The sequence below is a fragment of the Canis aureus genome, chromosome 24 (assembly GCF_053574225.1).
Source record: "Canis aureus isolate CA01 chromosome 24, VMU_Caureus_v.1.0, whole genome shotgun sequence".
Taxonomy (NCBI): Eukaryota; Metazoa; Chordata; class Mammalia; order Carnivora; family Canidae; genus Canis; species Canis aureus.
This window is the reverse complement of record NC_135634.1, coordinates 10900390-10925924: the sequence shown is the minus strand read 5'-3', so window position 1 is coordinate 10925924 and position 25535 is coordinate 10900390. Positions and strand designations below refer to the sequence as shown.

Sequence of the window (25535 nt, the reverse complement as noted above, 5' to 3'; positions counted from 1 at the left end):
GCCACTACAACAGAGACCAAGCTGACTCCTAGTGACTGGTCCTTGCTTTTGCTCAATCTTTTAAATAAATCTACTCGAGGGTATTATTTTATCTGGCAGCCCTATCCCTTCACAAGCCCATGTGGCCAGACAGATGAGGAACCTAACTATTCCACCCTGGGTCACATCGCCATTCCTGGATCCCAGGAGTGAGTTCAGCCCTACACCAACCACATGATCTATAAGTGGGAAATCCTCACAGGTCAGACACTTTACCAGACAGGGACTATATGTTGTGCAGACAAAACAACAGGCATTCACAATAGCTTACTCCATAGACAGCAAGAATACCAAGGTAAAAGTGAAAATGATACTTAACCAAAAGAGTCAGGATCCCTGGGTGGCGCAGCGGTTTGGCGCCTGCCTTTGGCCCAGGGCGCAATCCTGGAGACCCGGGATCGAATCCCACATCGGGCTCCCGGTGCATGGAGCCTGCTTCTCCCTCTGCTTATGTCTCTGCCTCTCTCTCTTTCTCTCTCTGTGACTATCATAAATAAATAAATAATAAAAATTAATTTAAAAAATTAAAAAAAAACAAAAAACAAAAGAGTCTATTTTCCCTGTTATCCCCAATAATGTTGAGACTTCATCTGCTTTTTCTAGGTCCCATGTCACACACCTACTAGTATATAAGCTCTCAGAGGAAAGGTCTATGGATTTCTTAATATCACTGCTATCCCATTGCTAGGCACAGAGTAGAATCTCAAAAATAATTGAATACCCAAATAAATGAAGCATCACATGTCCTTTATACTTCCTCTAAATTTAACTATCCCCACTTGTTGGGATTCTTCAAAGAAGACTTCCAAAATGTTTTTACATGAACAACAATGATGCTTTGATAACAATAGCCATGCTAACATGCTATGCCTCTATGGTACCATATACCTCTGGCTCTCTCTCAATATTCTTCCAAGAGCTCATAAATTCCATCTGATAATATCTCTGCAAGAAAGATGACTATTGTTCCATTCTACACATAAGGGAGCTGAATCACCAGAGGCTGGTCCTTCCATCAGGACCACAAGTAGAGTGGATAGAATCTGAAAGAGTCTGAGGAGTCCCATGGGGTTTGCTCACCATCTTCCTGAGAATCCTGTGTTTTGGGAATCAAATTATTCACTCTCTATAATGCATTTAGAAAGTGACTTAGAGAAACCTGACCAATTCCTGCAAAAAAAGCATACCTCATTTTTGTTTCTGGCAAGATGCTTAATGAGGTGTTTTATTGAAAGATAGGAATATTTTCTGAAGATGAATTTAAATCGTGAAGGAAGGGGAGCTAGAGGAGATGTCAGCAGACTTGAGGTTCATTCCTGGTCTTACATGTCACCTCAGGTTTCCTACTGTGACAGGCTGGGGGACAAAGACTGCATGACCTGGTGACAGCTGAGAGCCCACATGTACCAGGCACTGTACAAAGTGCCTCACTGCTATCAGAAGCCAAAGGCCTCCCTGGAATAAGGGAGCCACATCCCAGCGACAGCTTTCATGCATAGTCACCACAGATTATGATAATTTTCTGACAAATAGAAATAAAATGTCTTGAGGAAAAAACTTCTTGTTCTAATATGCCCTCTAGCTTCTTGTGTGCCCCAAAGCCTTCCCTGTCCTAGTAGGTATTGTAATCTGCATTTTCTGGAGGAGAAAACTGACTCAGTAGTTTTTACTCAAAGTAAAATAAATAATAAGTAGCTGGCAGAACAGGGGCACCTGGATGGCTCAGTCTTCTAGGTGTCTGACTCTAAATTTCAGCTTAGATCATGATCTCAGCATCATGGGATTGAGTCCTACATCAGGCTCTGTGCTCAGTGGGGAGTACGCTTGGGACTCTCCTTCTCCTTCTCCCTCTGCCCCTCTCCTACTTATGCGCTTGCTCTCTCTCACTCTCTCTCTCTCTCAAAAATAAATAAATACATCTTTTAAAAAAAAATCGGCAGAATAGACATTTAAAGCCAGAAGAGTCTGATAGCAAAATCCTGTGCTGTTCTTCCATACCAGATCTGCCCCTCAAAGTGATGATGGGGAGGAATGAGATGGTATGTGTCCCTTGGCATGCCATACAAACATGGGAACTATTGCTAAGATTCACTGTCAAGCAGGACAATTGACCTTAGTGACAATCTTTTCCAAATGGAGGACAAGCCATCATGCTATATGACCTTTGACAGGAGAGCACAGGAGCCCTAAGATGGTAGAGAATTTGGGCCATATCTGAGTCAGATAATGCTGACAGAGGAGACCATTAATGGCAATGCTCATCCTATGCATGAGCACCGCAAGTAAGACAATCCTCTATGTGTGCGCACCTCTTATTCCTCCAAGTCCCACTTCTTTGGGACAATAAAGGACTTAGGTGAAAGTTGCATAGGTTTCCAGGTATTCAGTTTTGTCTGTCCCCTGTCCCTCAGATCTTTCCTCCATGGCTGCTTCTGCTCCTCTGTCCTGGCTACCCACACTCTATTGTTCCTGCCGCTCACATGCTCTGCCCGTCACAGAGGAACTCCCAACCTTTTCCCTAAGTGATTCTGGCTCTTTCTGACGGGACTTAGAAACTCCACAGGTCTTTGGCATTTCTTTTCTGTGCAAAGAGTTCAAGCATGTAAGCAATATTCACTTATTTTCCTCCTTGGTGACTCAGAGACAGAAATGAGGAGGATGCTCTGAGCTCCAGTCTCCACCACGCAGCTGCAGTAGGCAGCCCAAAGGTGGCTGCCCTTCCCCCGTGATTTCCATCAGGTGCCCCCATAATCAACCCATGAAGCAACAATCTAAGCGAAGCTGCATGCCTGCTACACACACTCAGAGCCTCTTCCCCACCTTGCCTTCCAAGTACATCACTGCCCTGTACCCTCCCAGGTTAGAAATCACAGTGTGGCCACCGACACGCAGACAGCTCCCCAAAACCTCCTCTCCAGTAGGCTTCAGTTGCCTACGTTAAAGGCCAGATGTAGTTTTACCTGATTTCTACATGAATCTGAGGCGAGTTCCTGCCACACCTACCCCGGTAAGCCACATCTAATCTAGAAATGGAAATGATTGTGCCTCACTTGATTCTGCTCAGCAGTGGCAAACTTTAGCAGGCTACTATTGCTCAGAAGTGAAGCAGGCCAAGGGCAAGGCTGTGGGCCTGAGTACCAAACAATGTGAGAGTGGGGCCCCACACCCAGTCCTGAGCTGACCAGACCACTGACTGGCCTCCCCAGGCCATGACCTTCCAGCAGCAGGCCAGCACCCAGCACCTGGCAGATGTGTGACCAACGGCTGTGGAATTGAACTCTCCAGATGCATGAAAAGTGAGCCGATTGTCAAAGGAAATGAAAAAAATCGATTTCATCTAAGATGTCCTGATTTACACAACAACAAAAAAGAGAACCTATTTTGCTTTCGAAGGGCTATTTTTAGGATCCAGTGAAGTTGAGAATGACATCGTTTAGCCCTAGTGGCACTCAAGCTCTGACCAGCTCTGGGTCTCCTTCCTCCTAAGCTCTAAGTAAACTCTAAGCTCATCCAGCCCTGCCATGCTGTAACATTGATTTTAAAGTTGTTTAAAAAGATCCGCATATGTACAGATATTGTTTTCTTTGTAAAGTAGGCCAACTTTAGGGCCTTAGGCAACTCTTACAAAAAATACCAAAAAATAGTTTTAAGGGACCAAATGGTTTCTGATTTAGCACACTGTAGTGGAATCAAGGTGGCCTGGTGGAAAGAGCAGTGGGCAAAGAATCCAGATTGTCTGGGTGCTAGCAACATCTCTTACACCAACCAACTCTGAGCAATGGGGCAGTGACCTAACATCTCTGAATTCCATTTTTCTTGTCTGTAAAATTTAAAATACTCAGATTACAAGAGCTTTGAGGTGAGTTACTACTGGTTTTACCCATAAATAGGACCGTCCAAAATGATGGGACTAATGTTTGGAGAGCCCCTTCTCCATAGCCCTCAAGGTTGGCAGTGAGGAGCAATCTCCCAGTTGGGCCCTGGGCTGTGTCAGAACTGGACCAAGTGCTACAAGAAGAAATCAGGGTCCAGGGGTGGTGGCAGAAGGGGAGAGGTCCCTACCCACCACCAGGAGTATTTATTTTGATTTTATTGATTGTATTTTATTTAGCTCATGTAAGAGCCACTTCGTGGATCAAAGCAAAGTGTCATCAAGGAAGGGAAGTACATTGTGGGGTGAAAAAAGGAAGAGGCCCAGCTTCCCTTGACATTTCTAGACCTCCTGCTTCAGCCCAATGGAGAAAAGAGGTTGTTTCCAGGACAAGCCTCCAAGAGTCTGCTCTCCCAGATGGAGCTGACATTTTTTTTAAGCTGCCATACTCCAATGAGGAAGATGATGCTGCTGTAAATAAAACATATAAAAATCTGGGAACTAAGAAACAGGGAAATTTAATGAATAGGTTTGGGATTCTTAAGTAAAAATGAGAAAATACCCAAGGCAAAAAAAGAGGGAGGGGAGAAGCAAGGGAGCAGAGACTCCAAAAAGCGACAGAAGGAGGCAATGAGGGACATTCTGAGAAACAGGAGCAGCCATGAGGCAGGCTGAACCCTGAGTCAGCTCAGGCACTGTTTTCCTGCCTCCAGCGAGATGGCCTCAGCAGGTGAACTTTCTTGAAATGGGAAAGCAAGTGACAGGAAAAGGAAGTGGGAATCTTGAGCTCCCTCCCTAGATGCTGCTGCTGAGGGAAATCCAGGGCAGGAGGAGCTTGCCTGGGGTGGGAGATGTAGAGAGCACACCAGCCTTCACAACCTCGTCACTCTCTCTCAGTGCCTCACTTGTCAGCAGCTCTGATGTGGCATTATTATTTTTTAAAGACTTTAAAATACTATTTTTACCCCGAGCACATTTTTCCCCCTTTTCCTTCCAAAAGGAACAAAAGGATCACAACCCACATGCTCCTCAAACTGGCAGCCCTGAGAAAAGGCAGGGCTCAGATTTACATGTCGAAGGAGCTCTATCCCCACATGCCGCCTGCTCCTGCTCCTCATTCCCACAGAAATGAAACTAAAAGGAATGCCAGAGGCTTGGTATTGTCACCCCCTCCTGAAATACACAAGCAAAAATAGTATGAAGTGATGAATGATTGGGCTTCACAGCTAGTGTGATTATCAGTAGTAATTTGGGCCATTAACAATTAGTGTTATATTTCTACACATGGAAGGGGGACATTCTCTCTCTCTCTCTCTCTCTCTCTCTCTCTGAGCTCTCTCTCTCTCTCTCTCTCTCACACACACACACACACACACACACGTGGCCTGATAGTCGGGTTTATTCCACCACAAACATTCTGTTCTGCTCTTTCATAGTTCATATTTCCCACATCCCTTAAAATTTCCAACTAATTAAATATTACTTCATTCAGAAGTTTAGGAAAGTCTACAACTTTCACTCGCTGTTTTTTTCTTTCCCTTTCAAATAACAAGTACATAGGGATCTTGTTCAGAAACATCAAGATGGTGTCTCTCTTGCCCTCTACATGACTAGGTTGGAGTCTGATAGTAGAAGTATTTATCTCTGATGTGTATGTAAGAGACAGAAAGAGATGTAAATATAGTTATCTATTAGTTGTTTTTTTTTAAGAAAAAAATCTGGTGAAAATCACACAACAGCCCACAGTCTGTCTAAACTTTCTGATGTTTCTCTTAAAATGGAAAATATTAAGAATATTACTCATACTTTCATTTTAAAAATGGAAAGCAAAGGGAGAGCAGATGATTCATTCCAAAACCAGAGATAAAGAACAAGTCAAAGCTGGAATGACTTCTTCTCTCAGACCTTTGAACTCTGGGCAAAGCACTTGGAGTTACCTGTGGAAGCTCTACATGGGTCATGCACCAGGTCCACTAAAGCCTCACTGCTCTCTCCAAAACCCCAGGTCATACCACCACCACCCTCACCTCAGCCTAGCCTCTACCCATCTGGGAGATCTTGGGTAGTACCTGGCTGGGACCTCATGTATGCCAGGTAGGGTGTCTTGGCTCTTTATGGGGTGCTCTCTGAGCATCTGGGGAGAGCTGGAGCCAGGATCCCTTGCTGGAGGTCATGTTCATCTTGGCTGCTTTCCTCTGAGCACTCTCCCTCTTGCTCTCTCAGTGGCTGTGGAGGCAGGTGGACAGGGCCTGGCTCCAGAGACTTCTTGGCCCCCTCAATCCACAAAGCACTTAAGAAACAGAAATAAGAAAGGCCCTGAAGATGCACAGAAAAAAAGAAGAAGAAGTACAGATATGGCTTAAGGAATACCCATTATTGGATATTTGCTGTAGAAGAACTAATAAATCAAGGTAATGATCCTTTGTGCAAACACCTGATAACATTTTTTTGTAAAGATATGCCAGTCTACCTTAAAGAAAGATATTAAACAGATCCATCAACCCCAGGCAAACTACATTTGCTAAATAAACTGACAATTAATAGATAACCCAGAAGATAAACACCATTCAGGGAAGGGTTGCTAAAAGGCCTGTGTTTGAAAGGAAAGAGAAAATGTAGTCAGAGGATCAAGTACCAGATAAAAAAGAGCTTCTGGGACGCCTGGGTGGCTCAGTAGTTGAGTGTCTGCCTTTGGCTCCGGGTGTGATCCTGGAGTCCTAGGATCGAGTCTCGCATCGGGCTCCCTGCCTGGAGCCTGCATCTCCCTCTGCCTATGTCTCTGACTCTGTCTCTGTGTCTCTCATGAATAAATAAATAAAATCTTTAAAAAAGGGGGTGGGCTTCTCTTGGGCTCCAGCCCCAAGTATCAGATTTTGAATTCCTTTTACCAGGGAAACCACAACTTCCTCTCTAAATGCCTGGTCTGGGAAGGGTTAACCTGTCTTCAGTGTTTTTGCTTTAAATGAAATAAGGTCCAGATTTTTGTTTATTAACTTTCTAAACACATAACATGCACCTGGAAAGATTGTATGTTACTATAAAATAATGGGATGTAAAGCAACCTCTTGGGAGCATGCTGAGCCCCTACATCTGAGGCGCTTTCTTATTTGTTGTTTGCTCACAGCCAAAAACAGAATGTTGAGCAAGGGTTCAGCTTCAAGTTCATCAGCACATTTATTAACTCTGGTTTCAGTTTGTAAATCTATTCCTAATGCTAATTGTTTAAGTAGGAGCTTCTTTTTTATTGTTTTCCATCAGAAGCTACTGATTTTCACAATGATGCTCTGATTTCTATGAGTGTTTCCTTTTTCAGACATGATGGGCAGGCAGGCGAGCAGGGGAGGGCCCTCCCTAAAGCGAGCAAGTACATCCCGAGAATAGCATGGCTCATTGCCCCCATCTTTCCATAGGCCCAGCCTCCTCGTCTCGACAGCAGGACCACAGTGGCTTGTTCCTGGGAGTGTTCTTGACATGAAATCACTCCTTGTCACCAGTGTTACTAGAACGGTCTCCATGCCAACTCCTGCTCTCAGGCCCCTGGGAGTGCCACCGGAATGCTGCAGAAGGCAGGTGTGCAGCATCTTTATTGGCCTCAGCCTCCATCTCTTTTCCTGAACAGGCAAATGATCAGCTGGTCTCCTTTGTCCCACCAGCATCTTCTTCCCAGCAGGCTTGCATAGCAGGAGTGAGCCAGAAAAGGTCGCCTCTCCATTCTTGGTATTTCTCTTCCCTGGTCTTCAGTCCCTGGTCCCTCTGCCTTCTTAGGAGGTATACATCATGCACACTGGAGTCGTGGCCAGGTGGAGGGTTCCCTATTTCTTCCACTTGTGCCCTCTGGAACCAAGGAGAGGATTCCTATGGTTTTACTGACAGGCTGCCTATGTCCTCACACTCCAATTGCTATTTTGGCCTTTGCGCACTCTGCATTTGGGTTTGGGTTATTGGCCCTGTCTGGCACTTCGGTCCCCCTGCAGGCAACCTCTTTCCCTGACTCTTTCCCAGTAGTGGTGCCCTGTCCTCTGCCCTCCAGGGTTATTGCTGGTAGTAGAGCATTGTCTCCCTATAGGCATCTTTGCAGATTGTCCCAGACTGTCCCTGTTTGCTCGACATCCAGGTCCCGACCTCAGCTTGAGCTCTCTATCATTGTCATCTTCCCTTTGACAGGACTCTTTTTTCTTTATTCTGGAATTCCTAAGGCTCAGTATTTGTCAGAACTACCCAGGGAAGGTGATCTTCCCTGCCCAGGTGTATCTCTGGAACCAGATGTATCTCTGAAGCTGGATGAGTTCCAATGACTCAGCCCGACAGGTGGGCTGTCTTCTTCCCTTCCTGTCTGCCCTGTGATGTGGGCAGTAATGGGCTGGAGCCACAATAACTGCTGGCCTTTGGTGTGGACATTATGCATAAGGACACATCAGTGCAGTCTGAGACGGGGAGGTAAAGGCCCAGCCACCTGGCCATTTGAGAGGTCAAGCTCCTGGCTCTATGAGTCCTTCCAGATTTCTGCAATAGCAATATACTAGAATGTTCCCAGAGCAGCCAACAAGAGGGTGAAGATGTGGCCACCTGGCTAGCATGGGCCATTTGTTATGATGATCTAAATGTGCTTCCTATTGCAGTGTTAGCATTCAGATTTGATATTCGGGGTGCCCTGATGCCACTGAGCCCCTTTCATACCCACTCCTCATTAGAACATATTCTCCTTTTTCTCCATTGTGAGAGAGATAATATAGCAGTGTTCTGTTAATAGTGGGATAGTCACTGTTGTCCATGGCAACAAAGCTGCATTGGAATGTGATGTTTGGTAAATAAAGCCAGTCTGAATTGTGTGGGTGTGGGTTCCCTGCACCTGGGGTGGGTGGCTGGGGGGATGGCCCCTTTTGAGATCTTCACTAGATCCCTTCTCTATGGGTCTGAATATCTGCATGCAAACTTGGCCTGCATTCATGGAGAAAAAGCCTGGAATCGATGCCCTGAGAACATTTCCAACCATGAAAGGGGGAGACGGGGAACCGGCCATTAGGAGTATCTACTAAGTGCCAACTTAAGGTGTTCAGATGCTTCCTCTATGTAATTATCTGGCTCTCCCAACAATCTTGTGTGGTAACTATGGGAAGCCCAATTCACAGATTAGAAACCCAAGGAAAATCCAGCAGCCATCCCAAGGATTTGCCTGTTGGCTCCATGCTTCCCAGCTTCGTCACTTGGGGCACCCCAAGAGTGGTACAGTTAGCATTAGAAACAGGTCCAGACGACTCCAATGTCCATGACATTCCACTGTGTCATGAGTTGAGACATTTTCATGGGCATGACTTCTTTGGTCCTCACCTCTCCCGCAGGCTCCAATGTTCTAAGTAGTGTTGGGGTTTTCCCTAGAAACCTGACATCAATCCAGTTATTATGAAGGATCAGTAGATATTTGAGTTGAGCATGTTGCTTGATGACAATGTAACTTCCATGCAACAGAGAGGTGGGGTGCAGAATAGCTACAAGCAAAGGCTTTGTAAAAATAGAATTATATTCTAACAGGGACTTCTAACCACAGGAGTGGCCAAGGGCAGGTTTAAAGATGAGAAGGTAGACACATTCAGGGAGGCTGTGAGAAGCTGAAAGGGAACTTTGCTGGCAGCTGGAGCCAGAGGGCTGCTATGGCTCCATCTCACAACACTGAGCAGATGGCTTCACGGAGCAAGTCTGTGAAAAGTGTAGGAAACTACAGGGGTCCCACCAGAGAATGCTGCCCACAATGCCTGGACATCCTAGTTCTGGGCAGCAGCAATTAGGTCAGAAATGGCAAGATTAAGAACAATAAAAATAGTGTTTTCATTCCACCGTCAGAATTCAATTTTGCCTATTTTCAGGTAGAGCAACTCTGAGTGGACACATATCCTGGGAAGGACAGGAATGGGGCCCGTCCGGACAGACAGAGAAGCTGGCAGCACAGGTCAGCTACAGAACGAGGGTCGCTAACCCAGGGAGGCGACTGGATAGGGGGCAAGAACAGAATCACTGCTCGGGGTTTGCTGGTACCCCCAACAGCCAGCAAGGCACAGGCGGCTCACCATGAACTCATGTTGCTGAAATTATTTGGAATCTACAAAATGTTTTACTACATGCTTGCAAACAACTCTGAATTCATTCCAAACTGAGGTGTCGGTTCTTAACCATTCATGGGGAATGGGCTCAGGATTTCAGGATAGTCAGGGAACAAAGCGCATGTAAGCTTTAAAAGCCAGCAGACTTAGGCACCTGGGCAGCTCAGTCAGTTGGGAATCTGCCTTCAGCTCAGGTCATGATCCCATGGTCCTGGGGTTGAGTCTGCTTCTCCTTCTCCCTCTGCCTGCTACTCCTCCTGCTTGTGCTCTCTTTCTCTCAAATAAATAGATAAAATATATTTTTTTAAGTCAACAGACTTAAACTTGAACCATGGCTCAGTCACCAACCACCAGTGTGAGATGAGCCTCAGTTTCCTCAACTGTAAAAAGGGAGTAGCAATGATTGTATTAGTCGAGATCTTGGCTAGAAAAAGGTGGCACAATCAAGTGGAATTGAGTAGAGTTTAATCAGACTCTTTCCCAAGATGCAGGGAGGGATAGTAGGGTACTCAGTTCAGGGATTGGCAATAGGGGAAGCCAATAGAAGCAAGATGTGCTGGGCCCTAGTGAGACACTCTAGGGTGAGTGAGGAACACGGCCACTGCCCAGCTGCAGCCTGCTGGGTGGAGAGCAAACAAACCTGCTGGTGTCATCTCCCTCCTCCCTCATGGCTCCTCTGGGTTTCTTTCACATAGCCAGGGACCCGAGGAGTCTGAGCGGCACAGTTATTGGGGTCAGCATCCCAGCTCAGGAGGCCAGACAGGGAGGGGTGGAGGATGGAGCTACTGGATTAAGTGGAAACAAGCCAGTACATTCAACAAATAATTTATTGAGTGCCAAGGGTATTCTCTACTCTGCTAGGGTAGTGTTGAGCTGAAGCTACAGACAGTGCTGGGTGCTCACAGATAGGGTGCTCATGGTCTAGTTGGGGGAGTCAGTTATTTATAAAAAGAGGAAATCGTAGTATAGTTGTAAGCTATAATAGGTAATATCAAGGAAAAGTGTAAGGAGTGATGAGAGTTGTGTAGTAGACCCTAAGCAAGGAGCCAGGAGAAGATGCATGAAGAAGCCATTGTTGGGCTGAGATCAGAAAAGTATGGAAAGTCATTTTAGATGAAAGGATAGAAGGTGGGTTTGGTGGAGGAGAAGGTACTGAGCAAGGGCTTTGAGAGATGAGTAGGGGCTGATCGTACTTGACTTTGCAGGCCAAGAAGGAAGGTGGTCTAAACTATGGTCCCCAGGAGGCTATCAGGCAGGAACGTGAGTTGTGTATGTTTTTAAAGAATAGAGCTGGTACAGAGTGTGGAGATAACTGGAGTGGCCAAGAGTAGATGCTGGGAGATGAGTCAAGAGGCTGCTGTGGTAATTGAGATGACAAGAGCTTTGATTGGAGCCATGGCAATGGCTCATCCGATCTTTTATTCAGTTAGGACAGTATTGTGTTCCAGCCACAATTCTCGGCCTAATGATAGAGCAATGGACAAAAGAGATGAGGTTTCTGTCCTCGTGAATCCTAGGGTGGGGAAGAATATGACAATATCCTAGGGAAAACAAGTTAGGAGATCAAGCCAGTGGAACTTGGAGATGAGGTGAAGGAAGGAGACACATGGAGGATAACACCCAGGCTTCTGGCTCGCATCACTGAAATAGCGGTGTCATTTGCTGAACTAAGGGATTGTGTTGAGAACCCAGCCTTAGGGAGGTCATGAGTTCTGTTTTGGACATAGGGATTTGGACAGGATGGCTTTGCTACATACAGCCTTGCTACATACATGTAGCCTGGCTACATTAGCCATGGCACTTAGATGCAAGAGGGTCTCTGAGCACACCCAGAATCTGGTAAAGCTTTGCAATTCTTGCCCTGTCTGGGAAATGCTCCAAATAAGAAATACCTATTAGAAGATTAGCAAGTGGAAGTATTTGAAATGGTTGGGCCAAATGACTTCTGTTCTAATTGGGTAGACTAGGGAGGTATCCCATAGAGCACCGTCTGAGATGCTGGAGAAGAGCTTGGCTCTAAGCAGGGGAGTGAATTATAACCCATCCTGGGCCCCAGCGGTTGGTAGCCGGGTTGGTTCTGAGACAGATCTGAACTAGATAGAATCTTTGAAACCCACAGATGTTTTAGGGTCCCCTCCAGACTATCTCAGTGGAGGAAATTCCAGGGTTTGGCTCATCTTTGAGTTGTTCCTAATAGCTAGTTTGGGGAAGGTCAAGGTGGCCATTCAAGTCAGTGCTGTGTAACCCAGGAGCCAGGACCGGCTGGAATCCTGGGCAATTTCCTGGGTCTGTCGTAAAGTCAGGGACTTCCCAGGAGACTTTGGGACTCAACAAAACACAGAGGGTAACTCACTGTCCAGCCAACTACTCTGAAACACATTCTGCTTAAAATAAAAATCAAAAGGAATCATGGAGGGAGAAAAAAGGGAGGAGGCCTCAGAGAAGAGCAGCGTGGTGCAGAAGGGACAAATTGGGAAGCATGGAAGGGTGGGCCCATTGACTTGCCCTAGTGATGAGTAAGGACCTTTCTGGCCCCCTTTTTTTATTCCTTGCAGCATCTGATGGAGCCAGCTTCTGCTCACAGGTTGCCAATTTCAGCTCCTGACTTAAAATACAACGGCCCCCTGGAACACGATGAAGCCTGGTCAATCAGCTTTCCAGTTGCAGAGGCCACTAGCAGACGGAATGAGTGGTTTCGGCTGGCGCATCGGTACCTTGTACAATACTGAACTCCTCAAGCGCTCCGAGGTTCATTTGGTCATTCGGTTTTCATTGAGCAGCTACTATGTGCCAGGAAATGTGCTAAGCAGTGGGGTTCCCACAGAATGAACCCACAGGTACAGAAGTGGAAGCGGAAGGTAGAAAGGGAGGGTGGAGAAGAAGAGGGAGGACATATTTTACCTAATGTCTTTGCTGGTCTATTGATTGAAGCCTCAAAATGGAAAGTGGAGAATACACCCGAGACAGTAATAGCCCATAGCAATATTGGTATTGATGTCACTTTTTATTTTTAAATAACTGTACACGTAAATAGAATCCAGGATGTTTGTTTCTGGAATTTTCTATTTGAGCCGTCAGAGATGGTAGCATCTAAGGCATGGTTGGTACCCAGAAAGTCATAGATGAGATTCGGTGCTGAAAACCTGCAGCCCTTAACACAGGCTGGCTGAAAACTGGGATAGATTGGCTATGGCTAGAACTCTGGGGGTTTTTTTCCTCCATTTTTTAATAGTGAATTTTTAAATGTGATTTTAGAATTGGACAGAAAAAGCGTCTCAACCAATGCTGTGCATTTGAAAAAGATGCCAAATCACTCCACAGGGAGATTTATAATTCAGTCCACTACTGCTTTATGTCTAGAAGCAAACAGAGTAAGTACTTTGTTGCTAAGGGGATTAATTAGTTAATATTTATAAAGGGCTTCAAAGGTAAAAAATGCTCTATAAATGTAAAGTATTATTAATATCACCAGCAATTCTACTGCTTTCATATTAGGTAGAAAGACTTGTTCTTTAGCCTGGTTATAGATTCTTCTGGTGAAAATAAGAAGGACAAAAAGAACAGCAAGGACTCACAAAAGAGTGTGGCCCACTGGTTTTTGTCTATTTTAAAGGAATTTCCATAATCGAACAAGGCTTTCTTCCAACACGGGAATACGTGGCCCACAATTCTTTTTATTTGCTATGTTGGTATCATGCCCCTTGCCTCTTCCGTAAGTCTTGCTTTCCCTGGGCAAGTGTTTGGAGTTTTTTGAAAACTGGATCTTGCAGCCAGAGAGGTGGCTATGGTCTCCTGCTGAATGTCAGCCTGCCCAGAGAGGACACACAAGTGGTCCAAGCCTGAGGGGGTTTGGCTTTCCTCGCAAAAAATGTCTGGTCAGTGCACAAATGACGTCTTGGTGGGTGGCTAGTGGGGGCAATTTCCCTCACTGTCACATATAATGCCATGTACGGTTTGGCGACAGCACAGCCAGGTGTGACTGGATTAATTCCCAAGGGCTTTGGAACATAAATTCTTTTTTATTAACATAGTACCTCTGGTGGCTTAAACAGAGGAGGGGTTGGCCTTCTAAGGAGCCTCTGGTTACATCAAATGCCAGTTTAATTTTTTTAAGATTTTATCTATTTATTCATAGAGATGCAGAGAGAGAGAGAGAGAGAGAGAGGCAGAGACACAGGCAGAGGGAGAAGCAGGCTCCATGCAGAGAGCCTGACATGGGACTCGATCCCAGGACTCCAGGATCATGCCCTGAGCTGCAGGTGGTGCTAAACCGCTGCGCCACCGGGGCTGCCCCAAATGCCAGTTTAAATACTAAAGCACTGAGTCTAGGGGCCTAAAGACCTAAGGTGACCCTGATGGAGAGAAGGCAGAGTTCTAGAGCATTCTCAGGAGGGTGTATCTTCAGCAGTAGGCACCAGCCACCTATCATATTGGAGGACGGCCCTGGAATAGAGGACAAAGGATGGAAAGGCCAGGGGTAGGTGACCGCTTCCACTGGCATTCCCTTCACCATGTGCCCAGGTACTTCTCCATTATTGAAGTAATGTAGTATTATGTGCCCAGTTGTTACTCACCAATCGACACCCTTTGTGAGGTTCTGAGGGAGTCAGGGTGAGAAGGGTACATAAATATGATTAAAAAGTAAGCACGGTGGGCAGGGATGATGGAAAGCAGATGTCACAGAGTGTGGGATCCGGTCTAATATGGCACTAGCTTCTCTCAAGTCTCCAAACGAGACTTCAGCTGACAATAGGCCTGCACACAAAATTCACTGATCGGTTATTGAGGATCCATTTTTGCAGGTGAAAAAAAATGCATGAGTACAAGTATTCATATGACCAAGTGTCAGCAACCACTTTCTGGTGTCCTGTGAACGCTGTTGCCCTTCTCCTGAATCCTGATCTTCTAGGTTTTACATCAGCCTGGCGAAATGTGCTGGAGCCTGAGGCAGAGACACAAACAAAACTGTTTTCCAAAATACCAGGATTGTTCAGCTAGTCACCATCAGTGACTTTTCTGCAGATGGTAGAACTCTAAAGCTGTCTTTTGAAGATGGTGGAGACAAGAACTGGTGTGTTCTGGGCTGGCATTGATGCTTTGCTGGTGAGTGCTTTTTTCCTGTTATTCAATGAGACTCCCTCATTGCCTAACAGTCAGAAAGACCCACACAATGCTACCTGTTTGTGTTCATTTCAGAAAAGGCTGATGAAGAAAGCTGCCACGAGTGGTATGTCCACCTAGGGTGGAAATAGATCTTGCATGTGTGTATGTGCGTGCACACGTGTGCCTGTGTGTGTGCGTGCACCTGCCGGCCAGGCAGAGAATCGGGCTGCAGCTGCCACTAGTAACTTACTTGCTGCTGGGCCTCCACCTTGATTGTTGCTTATTCCTGCTGCCTAAGTTGTAATTGTTTCTTATTTTTCTGTATAGGTTTGCTTTTCCAAGTGAGATTATAAATTGCTTGAGAACCAAGACCATGTCGTATTTGGTGTGTGACTACGAGACAATTCTAGGACAGCTTGTCCTGATCTTTGTTCAGACCACCCCGACTCCCAGGTGACTGCACCACAGCTGCTTCCTTGCGGCTCCTGGAGTACGGCAGATCATGTCTGCAGACTCTCATGAAGGCCACAGACCCCAACAGCCAGCTGTCAGTACGAAAGTGGTTTCTGGCAGTGAAGCCCAGCAGGTGGGAGCCTCCGAGGCTCCCATCCTGTGCTCTGAGGCACATGTGACTGAGACTTCAGTGTGAGCCCAACCAATCCTTTCACCCCCCACTCCCAGGTGACACATTGGGACCGTTCTGTAGATCCCTCTTCCTGCTCCCTAGATTCCTCTCCACCTTTACTCTGACTCATCTAACTCTAAGGTTCGCATCATGAGGGTGTTCTGGTCCTCTGGTGGCCAGTTGGGTTCAGCCATGGGAGACCAAAGTTGGGAAGAGAAGTCAGAGCATTTGCACACACACCCTACCTCGTCCACTGCCATGCTCTCCTACCAGATGAGATTCTGGCAGAGGCTAAGTTCTTTCCTCAGTACAACTCTTACAGGGTGGATCCTCTTGAAAGAATTCTCTTCCAGGCCCCAGTCCTCACTGATTCAGCAACACTATTTCCTCCCCTTGTCTCTTCCAGCTGGGGTGGCAATGGCCTGAGCATCCCTCACGCTGCCCTTAGCCCGGCCCATCCTCAGTAAATAATCAACTCAATAAGCTTCCCTCAGATGAATCTTCTGAATGTGCCATGTTTTCTGCCCATCTGCTCCCCAACCTTAATGATAAAGCCAGAAACTGTGAGCGCCTTGAGGGCAGGGCTCTCCCTGATACATTGTTTATCCCCAAAGCTGAGCAGGATGTCCCTCCCATAATTAGGTCAACCACAGACCTTTGTTAAGTGAACACTGAATGAAAGAGGAATGAATGAATTGCATGAATGAACGGTCTGGTAACCACAATGAGGAAGAAGTCAGTAATAATCTTATAGCACAACAGCAGGAACATGAGCCCCCATTCCTGGAGGTGATGAGAATCTCAACAGAAAGGAAAGTGAAATAGCTCACAAAGATGGCTGTGGCATGTCACACGACCAAACCACGTGGCAGTGAGGGCGCCAGTCAGTTTGCATCTGGAGATCCTCATTTAAGCCTCAGGAATGGTAGCATGGTTGCTGGAAACATCCTCAAGCTTCCTGGTAGATAGAGGCCATACTGTGTTTCTCCAAAATGCCGAGCTTGGAGTGAAAGGCAATTGGAGAGGAGTGGTCCCCTTTGTGTAGGTAGAAAAGGAAAGGAGAAAGAAGGAGAGCAACCCACTGGCTATGAGGTCAGAGAAGAGAAAGACAGCTGACTAGTCTGAAGTGCCCGGGGACCACTTCCCTCCCCAATAGCTGCTGTGCATAGCCTACTCAAAGAGAGGGTAGATTTTAGGAATGAATGAGTCCCATTCATGACACAAAACTTTTCATGCATGTCCTCCATTTTTCCTGTCCAGGAGCAGAGACACTTTTCAAGCAAGGATCCCCTTTGGGTAATTCTTTTTGAATTATTGCCTGGAAAAAAACCTGCATGTGTCCAGGCAATTAATGAACAAATTTTGTCACCAGAGCAAGTGGAGTAGGGCCACTACTTGGCCTTCATGCAGGAAAGAGAGTATCAGGCTCTTACTCTGCAGGAAGGGGAATAAACTTCTGTGATGAATTGAGTCTCATCCCCCCAACTGCCTCATGTTTGCAGGCCCCGCAGGCACTCATAAGGCAGTACTGCCCCTGTGTGCTGCTCCATCCCCTTCACCATACTCCTGGGCTGACATCACTGTGTGAAGACAATCCCATGGGTAACAAAGATAATGAATGTTGGTCACAGTGTATTAGACTCTGTCAAATGATCTGTTTTGTCTTGATGCTTTAAAAGCTCTTTCCTCATCAGAGGAGACCATCAGCTCCATGTGAGTTTTAGGAGTATTTGGATTCATAGTAGCAGGCTGTGAAGCCATTCTTTTTTTTTTTTTTTACACATTCTCTACCCTTCAGGGAACCCTCTTCTCGTGGCCTCTGTGGGTCTTATGATGTTATCTTCTCAAAAAGAATCTCATCTATATTGAGCTGGACAGTTGGAACCAATCCTATAACAGATATATTCAAGGAAGATGATTTCATTATCTCCCTAAATAATACACATCATTTTAAAGATCTTTCTTTGTTACAGTGTCTTAACCCATTTATCAATCTATTGATCAATTTGCCAGGCACTATTCTAAATGCTCTGCACGTTTCAACTCATTTCATCCTCAGCAGCCATAATTTGTATATTATTGTCATCTTGATTTTCAGACTAAGACTCTCTGACACTCCGAAAGGGTAAGTAACTTGCCCTAGATCATACAACCGGGAAGCATCAGAGATGGTGTTCATATTCAGGCATTCCTGTTCTACAGCCAATAAATAATGATTCCCCATATTCTCCTGTTTTTAAAAACTAATCTTTTATTCAGTATGGTTTTACTGGGTATAGAGAATCCACTGAACAGTATCTTCCTATGCTATTTTGTTTAGCACCATATCTTTTTTTAAAAAAAGTAAGGAAGTATTTAAAGTGTGGCTGAAGGACACATCAACCCATTCCAAAAATGGAGGAAGAGTAGGCCGTGATGTCTGTCAATGCATGGATAGTCAGTTTCCCAAGAGATCATTCCTGAAAGATATGCAAAGATACTTTTGACTAGACTTTATTGGATCTTTGCCTCGTGTTCCTATCTTGAAGCCCAACACTCATGTAAGACTGCAAACCCTGCAGGTTCACCACCTTTTATAGACAGAGTACCAATGATGCTTATGTCTGATACAATTAACACTGTGGTAAAGACAGTTTTCCAGGAGCAATGATACTGTACGTCAAACATGAAGAGCAGTCAATGGATAATTGTTAAATGAATGAATGAGTGGATGAAGGAAAATAATATATCACCCAATTGGAGACACAGATGGTAGCTAGGAATTCTTGCCTTCCAGGGAATTAACGTACAGACACCTGCTTTAGGCTATGCAGTGGCTTGGGGGAACTGGGTTCAGGGTTTGAAGTTAAGATTGAAGCTTGAAGCCTCAAGTGCATATCCAGATCCTCAGGGTGTGCCAAGACTCCTACTCTAATGCTACAGTAAAATCATGTCATGTTAAAGAAAGGTGGTGAGATTCTGAGATTTCACAAAGTTAATCTTTATGATGTTCCTACATTTATCATTATTTGAGGATGGACCTAGTGCCCTTGGGAAGTGGTCAGTGTCCAGCTTGTGATGAGAGTGATTAGTGTTGGAGCAAAACAACTCTTTGAAAAGGCACAATAGAATAAGTGTCATGTTTTCTGAAGCTAGATCTAGATCCCTCTTTTGTTAATCATGTATACAGAGTCAGTAGAGACCCAAAGGGGCATTTACCTTCACTGTGTCCCCCCATAAAGATCCCTAAGTTTTAGAAAGCAATTAAAACTCTAAGGTTGGGATCCCTGGGTGGCGCAGCGGTTTAGCGCCTGCCTTTGGCCCAGGGCGCGATCCTGGAGACCCGGGATCGAATCCCACATCAGTCTCCCGGTGCATGGAGCCTGCTTCTCCCTCTGCCTGTGTCTCTGCCTCTCTCTCTCTCTCTCTCTCTCTCTCTGTGACTATCATAAATAAATAAATAAAAATTAAAAAAAACTCTAAGGGTGAATTTACAATAGTCAAAAGATGGAAGCAAACCAAGTGTGCATCAACAGATTCTGGATAAACAAAATGTGGTACACACACACAACGGAATAATGTTCAAGTTCTAAAAGGAAGGTCATTCTGACACATAGGACAACGTGGATGAAACTTGAGGGCATTATACTAATTGAAATAAGCCATACATTTGCCAGTGTATGATCCTACCACACGAGGCCCCTAGCATGGTCATATTTACAGAGACAGAAAGAAGAATGGTGTTTGCCAAGGGCTGTGGGGGAACAGGGGTTGGGGATTTGATTCATGGTTATGCTTTCAGTTTTGGAAGACAAAAGATGTTCTGGAGATTGGTTGCACAATCTAAGGGTACTTAACATTACTGAACTGTACACTTAAAAATGGTGAAGATGGTAAATTTTATGTGTATTTTGCCACAATTAAAATAAATAATTTCTAAATTAAATAAAATTAGAGTGAGATTCAGTACAATGTCCCTTCTCCCACCAGCAAGAGCCTACCTCCCACACAGACCAGTGGGCCTCCCTGCCTCAGACGGGGGCTCAAGGACATCTTGGCCTCCCTCACATTGTTGAAACTTAATGTGAAGTGCCCTGAAGAAGACTCCTAGTAATCCCCCTACTGCCACATGCCATAGGATCAAATACAAGTTGTAGAGCTTTCCTAGAATAAAGGGCTTACTGTGTGCAAAGCTCTTCAAACAGTGCCTGGCATATGGGACTGATGGAGAGAGGAGTCTGCCTTGTTTGGAGCTACGACTTTATCGTATGTCATATAAGAGTTAAAAGAAAATTGATTTGTCTTTTTTTTTTTTTGAGGTAATCTGCCACATGCAGTGCCTCATTTGGATATGTCTGGGGTTGGAATCTTGACTACCCTACGTTCTCCTACAAATGGACCTTAAGAGCATGTCTGAAGGTTCTAATGAGAGCACAGCTACTGGTATACCCTTGATCGAAGAATGGTCCTCCTTTATCAAGGAAGGTCCTCCTCTTCAACTGAGTGTGCAGCTTTGGGAGGTATGTACGGAGAGCAGTGAAGGAGAAAGGGGACACCCACCTAGCCAGCCAGATCAGCCAAATCAACCCTGGCAATCAAGGGGGTGACAGATGTCACAGCCAGATCATCCTCACATTCTGATTTGTCTTTTTTTTAAATCAACTTTACTTCAAAATCCACATACTTTGGTCCTATACATCTCTGTCATATAAGCCCAAGGTTGTGTAGGGGGCCCGGGCATTGTTTTGTTGACTTATTTTCCATCATCTCAACCTTTTAAAGAGAAGGAGTATTATCTACACATTCCATATTAACAACCCACAGTAAAATGTATTTATAAAAATGTATTTATAAATTTATAAATGTATTTATAAATGTATTTATAAAACTATAATTAATAGGAGCATGACTAAGAATCTTCAAGTCACTGTATTTTGAAAAGCTATATTTTAGGACCCAGGATGAAACTTACACACACACACACAGAGGGATGAAAACGTATATAAAAATTCTCCTTGCAGGAGTGAAATTCCCAGATAGGTATACCTGCAGCCCCAGAGCATGGACCATAAACCAGGATGAGAAGAGGAAAATCTGGGTTCTGGCTGCAGCTAGATTACCTGCAAGTCACTGTGCCTCTTTAGAATTCTCTTTTACTTTGAGTATAACAGAGGATTATGAGATTCACTCTTGTCCCTTCTCAGTCTGATTGTCTGTAACTTTGTGATGCCATTGTCACATTCATTGTGTTTATGCTGCCAGAGACAGGACAAGACCCTTGGTTGTCAAAGAGAGTTTAGAAGAGACTCAAAAGTCTTTCCTCACTGAGGCAGGAAAGTGAATAAATAAACAATTTAGGAGGATTTTCAACAATAAGAGTTGAAATAAGAAGATATGTCTGTTTAATCTTCCTCCAGATGAAGTTTATATCTTCTGAGCATTTTAAATTATGCTTTGCTTTAAATCTTTTAAAATAGCTTCCCCAGTTTTCAACACTTTTCTTTAAAGTATGTGTAATTTCCATAGAGTTTAAACAAATGAAGAGAAATACAAACAGATTGTTAATGATTTATTTATATATTGCTCGCAAGGGTTCTCTTTTGGTCAATGTAATGACAAACTGTCTCCAATATTTATGAATATTCTATGCTCAAGGTTTGTGTTTTTTTTTTTTTTTCTCATACTATCTATAGGGACAGAAATCTGTTATGGGCCATAAGATTTGTAAACAGCTTCCTTGCCAGGTAGTGAGTTGTACTTACAAAATTGAGTTTAAAAGATACCAAAGTGAAATAAATTGGGTTAGAATGAGTCCATTTAGAAACTTTATTTCATTTGAATTACAGACTCATTATGAAGTCAGAGCATTGCAGGTCTGATCTATGATGACTTCTAAGAGCAGACTATCCTATGGTCCCTGCACCAGCTGAATACAGCTCCCTAGGAGTGCCCTCCCCACCCCCCCCCAACTGTCTCCTGCAGTCTGTGGCAAATGACCTCAACAATTGCTCTTTCAAGGTCAGTGCAAACACCATTTACAGAGTGTCAGGCTCTGTGTTGGAGGGTCTGGGGCGGGGTGGGGGGTAGAGGGGGGTGGATGCTGGGCTGTTTTTCCATGGTCTTTAGCGAGAGATGTAGCTTATATAATCTGGAGTTACCAAACTCCATGTGCTGTATCGATCGTCTATTATTCATAGTCATTTCTTGTTTACGAAGCATTCTACATATGTCATTGTGCCATCAGTCGTCTGCCCGGGTCTATTACCCTAATCTCATCATACAGAGAAGAAACGGAAGCTGGAGAGGCTGAGGAACTTGCTCTGAGTCGAGTTATACAATTACTAATATCAACAGCAAAGTCCATGGTGACGTACCTGCCTGCTTCTCAACCTCCTTTCATGTCATTCTTTGCAATCCCTGCTCACCCTGCCTCCTCACCCCCAAATTTCTTTCATGTCCTCAGCACCTCACTTTTCATCTCCTGCAGACGCTTGCCTCTGCTCTTGTTGGCTGGGAGTGGATCTCCCTTCCCTACTCTCACTTCTCATGGCAAACTGCTAGCCCTTTCCTGAGCCATGCCCCACCCCCACCCCCACCCGCAGCTTCTGTACAACTTCTGCTCTCCCCTTTCATATTCACTAGCCACGCTTGAATTATTTGTTAAAACAGAACTTCTTCGAGGGCAAGGAGTAGGTCTGATTGTTTTCTACTTTCTCTGAGTATCTGTTACAGTGCCTGATATGGTGGATGCTCAGTAAGCATTTGGTGAATAGGTCCATGAAGATGTGAATTGATGGGAGGCAGGCTTGAGAGGGTCATTTTGACTTTGTTCCTATGTCCATCCCAGCCTAGGGACTCCTGACTGCTAGAGAGAGGAGATGTCCCCCTGAGATAGGAGAAGAAACTTCCTCTCTTTCAAAACCAGCCAGCCAAAAGCTAGTGCCCAGAGTGAGTGCAGGCAAACCATATTCAACTAACCACTGCTGAGTGCCACTTGTGCAAAATGACCAAAGAAGTGGAGTACAAACTAAGTTTAAATAATAATAATAATAATAATAATAATAATAATAATAATAATTCAAGTGAAATTAAATGGGCCCCTGTGACCCTGTGGATAGGACTCAGTGGGTATAAAAACCAACAAGACAACCATTGCTCATAGAAATGTTGGAGGCATATTTGTGCCTGGCCAGTATTGTACAGACACAGCCCCCCATTGAAGCTAGTCTTCCTTCTGCTCTACCACAGGCAGCTTCAGCCAACCATAAATTTCTCATAATACCAAAGGTGCTCATGGGGTTCAGGGATATAAGGCTGGAAACCAGAGGGGAAGATAACCATGCAGTAATTCACTGGACCTCCCAGTCAGACCTCTCTTTTCAATACTTTCACATGAGCAGCTATGAATGGAACCTCCTTGGAAATGTGAAATCTAAGTGAGTAGTTTCCCATGCTGGAACTCTTCCTGACTTGGATTGATAAGGCAAGATTTCTTTGGCCTTGTGAACAAAGTATATTTATGCACTTATGTTTTTTCCTCTTTAATTATTCTTTTTCATTTCATACCATCACTGGGGCTACTTTTCTAAAGCTTAACTCATTCCTTCCTTCCAAAACCTCACCATCATCCACAGAGTAAAAGCAAAGTCTTGAGTGTGACCTTTAAGGCTCCTTATGTTCCAGCTCTCTCTCACTCTTCCAGTGCCTTCTTTCTTTCACTGCTCTCCTTGCTCCACTGTGGTTCCAGAAGGAGCCTAACAAACCCACAGGCATGCCACCATCTCTGCCCATCCTGTTTCTTCAGCTTTGGGCCTCTTATCCCTTCTCCAGTTATCAAATTCTCATTCGTCTTTAAAGAATAATCCCAGTTGCTATCTCTTCTAGAAGGTTTTCTCCACCACTGAACCATCATAAATTATTTCTTTTAACAACCCCCCTGTATATTTGGCTGCTACTTTTACATACCATGAGCATACCTCTGTCTACCATTCAATTCAGTTCTTCAAGGGTAGAGGTCAATGGCCTATTCTTCATCTCTTCCCTCTCTAAAACTTCCCCGGGCGTGGCAAATGGTGGCTGCCCAGTCAATGTCTGTTGAATGAACCTAGCTAAATTTTCACTCAGTCAGCCCAGAATGGGTAAGGCAATTCCCCCTGGCATAGGTCACCAGGGATCTTCTCATACTCACAGGATGGGAAAGATGCTGAGAGGTTACCTCATCTATCTCTGCCTCCAGCAAGCTCAGCAAAGCCCAACAAGAAAGATGAGCCTCCTTCTGCTTGCTAAGGAAGGAGAGGGAGTCGAAAGTGAATTCCTAACACTCCTGGTCAGGAAATCCTCCTTACAATCCATCTTAAAGCCCGAGTGTTGGTCATTATTGTTACAGCAGCACTTTAGCTGCTGGTTTTTATTATTATGGGATTAACTGAGATTGCTGTGCCTGTCCCCAGAGGCTTTTTAAAGCAACTGTTTTAAAAATTGAAAGCACCATCAGATAGCAGAGCTAATAAAATGTGCTTGGTGGGTGCATCCTATTTAGCAAAGTTTCATACCTCCAGCCCCCAGGACTGGTAAAAATTAAAGATTTCCCCATACTTCAGCATAGAAGAAAAACCAGCTGTGATTTTTAAAATCCACATTTATTTGGAATCATCCTGTCATTGTGAAAAGGAGAGAAAGGGAGAATGTCCAGCCTTCTCCTCTATCCCATTTTCTTTTACATAGTTAATGGAATCATTTCTTGTAAAATGGCTTTTCTTCAGTGCTAGCTCCCAAGCTATGGATCTTTACTGAAATGTGTGAGTGTTAGTGGGCTGGATTAATTTAGAGAGTCTTTACAGCATTAATTTAAATAATTACCAAACTAAATATATTGGACACGACACAGAGGGTGTGTGGACCACCCAGTGAGGAAGTCAAAAGCATGGTCTGGCTTTGGTCTCAGAACAGGACAAGAAACATCCCATTCCCCACCCCCATCTCCAGCTGCCACCCACCACTCATTCCCTATTCCTAGACCCCCAAGGCCTTCCCTGTCAGACAAGCTCACTGTCTGCCTTGGAGGATTCTATACGGACCTGCCTGTCAAGTAGAAGACAACACCTGACCACTTAAAGCCCTGATCTTCCCCTTGTCTAATCCCATAAAATAGTCATGATATTCATGGTGGATGTTGGCCACCTATCAGTTTAGATACAATAGTGTGAAGAACTTTGACTTTGGTATCAGAAGGTCCAGGATGTGAATCCCACTCAGTAAACTTATTATCTCTGTGACTCTGTATAAATTACTGAATCTAATCTCAATTTCACTTCTATAAAATGGGGATAAAATAGTTACTTCATAGGATTGCTGGGCTGACTAGATGAGTCCATGTGTATAAAGCAATGAGCATGATATCTGGGTGTGGTATGTGCCTCATGAACACTTACCCTTATTTAACTTACCCCAAATGCATATTTTCATGTAGACACTGCAGGCAATGCTACCGTCCAAAAAGGTGTGAGAATGGTATGGATGGAAACCATCCATACCATGGGAGGGAGGGGTTGGAGGACCATACTGGGGAAGTGAAGACAGAAGTGCCCTCTTAGCACCTCTAAAATCCCTGTCCATCAACTGCCACTGGCTCCTCTCTTAGATAACAAACACTGACACCCATCCTTCCCTAGGAGGGCTCCTCCCCATTCCCATTGCCACTCGGTTTCTCAGCCTCAGTGTACTTATTTTATGCTCTGTCTGCTGCTTTCTCCCATGAACATTGGCTCAGTGGGGCAGATGTGGTGGCCACAACTTAATTGATTGGGGACACAGACACAGAAAG

At 44.7% G+C, this 25535-nt stretch overlaps 1 long non-coding RNA gene across 2 annotated transcripts; it reads left to right on the top strand.

Annotated features, from left to right (window-relative positions):
- The first annotated feature begins 8749 nt into the window (after positions 1-8749).
- Positions 8750-17435, top strand: LOC144296439 (uncharacterized). Of its 2 annotated transcripts, none has more exons than XR_013363559.1 (6): positions 8750-8959; positions 9772-9854; positions 12561-12842; positions 13261-13376; positions 14915-15108; positions 15202-17435. It is a non-coding gene; the product is annotated as an uncharacterized LOC144296439 (long non-coding RNA). The 2 variants fall into 2 exon arrangements; XR_013363558.1 differs by having other exon boundaries at positions 8750-8980.
- The last annotated feature ends 8100 nt before the right edge of the window (positions 17436-25535 follow it).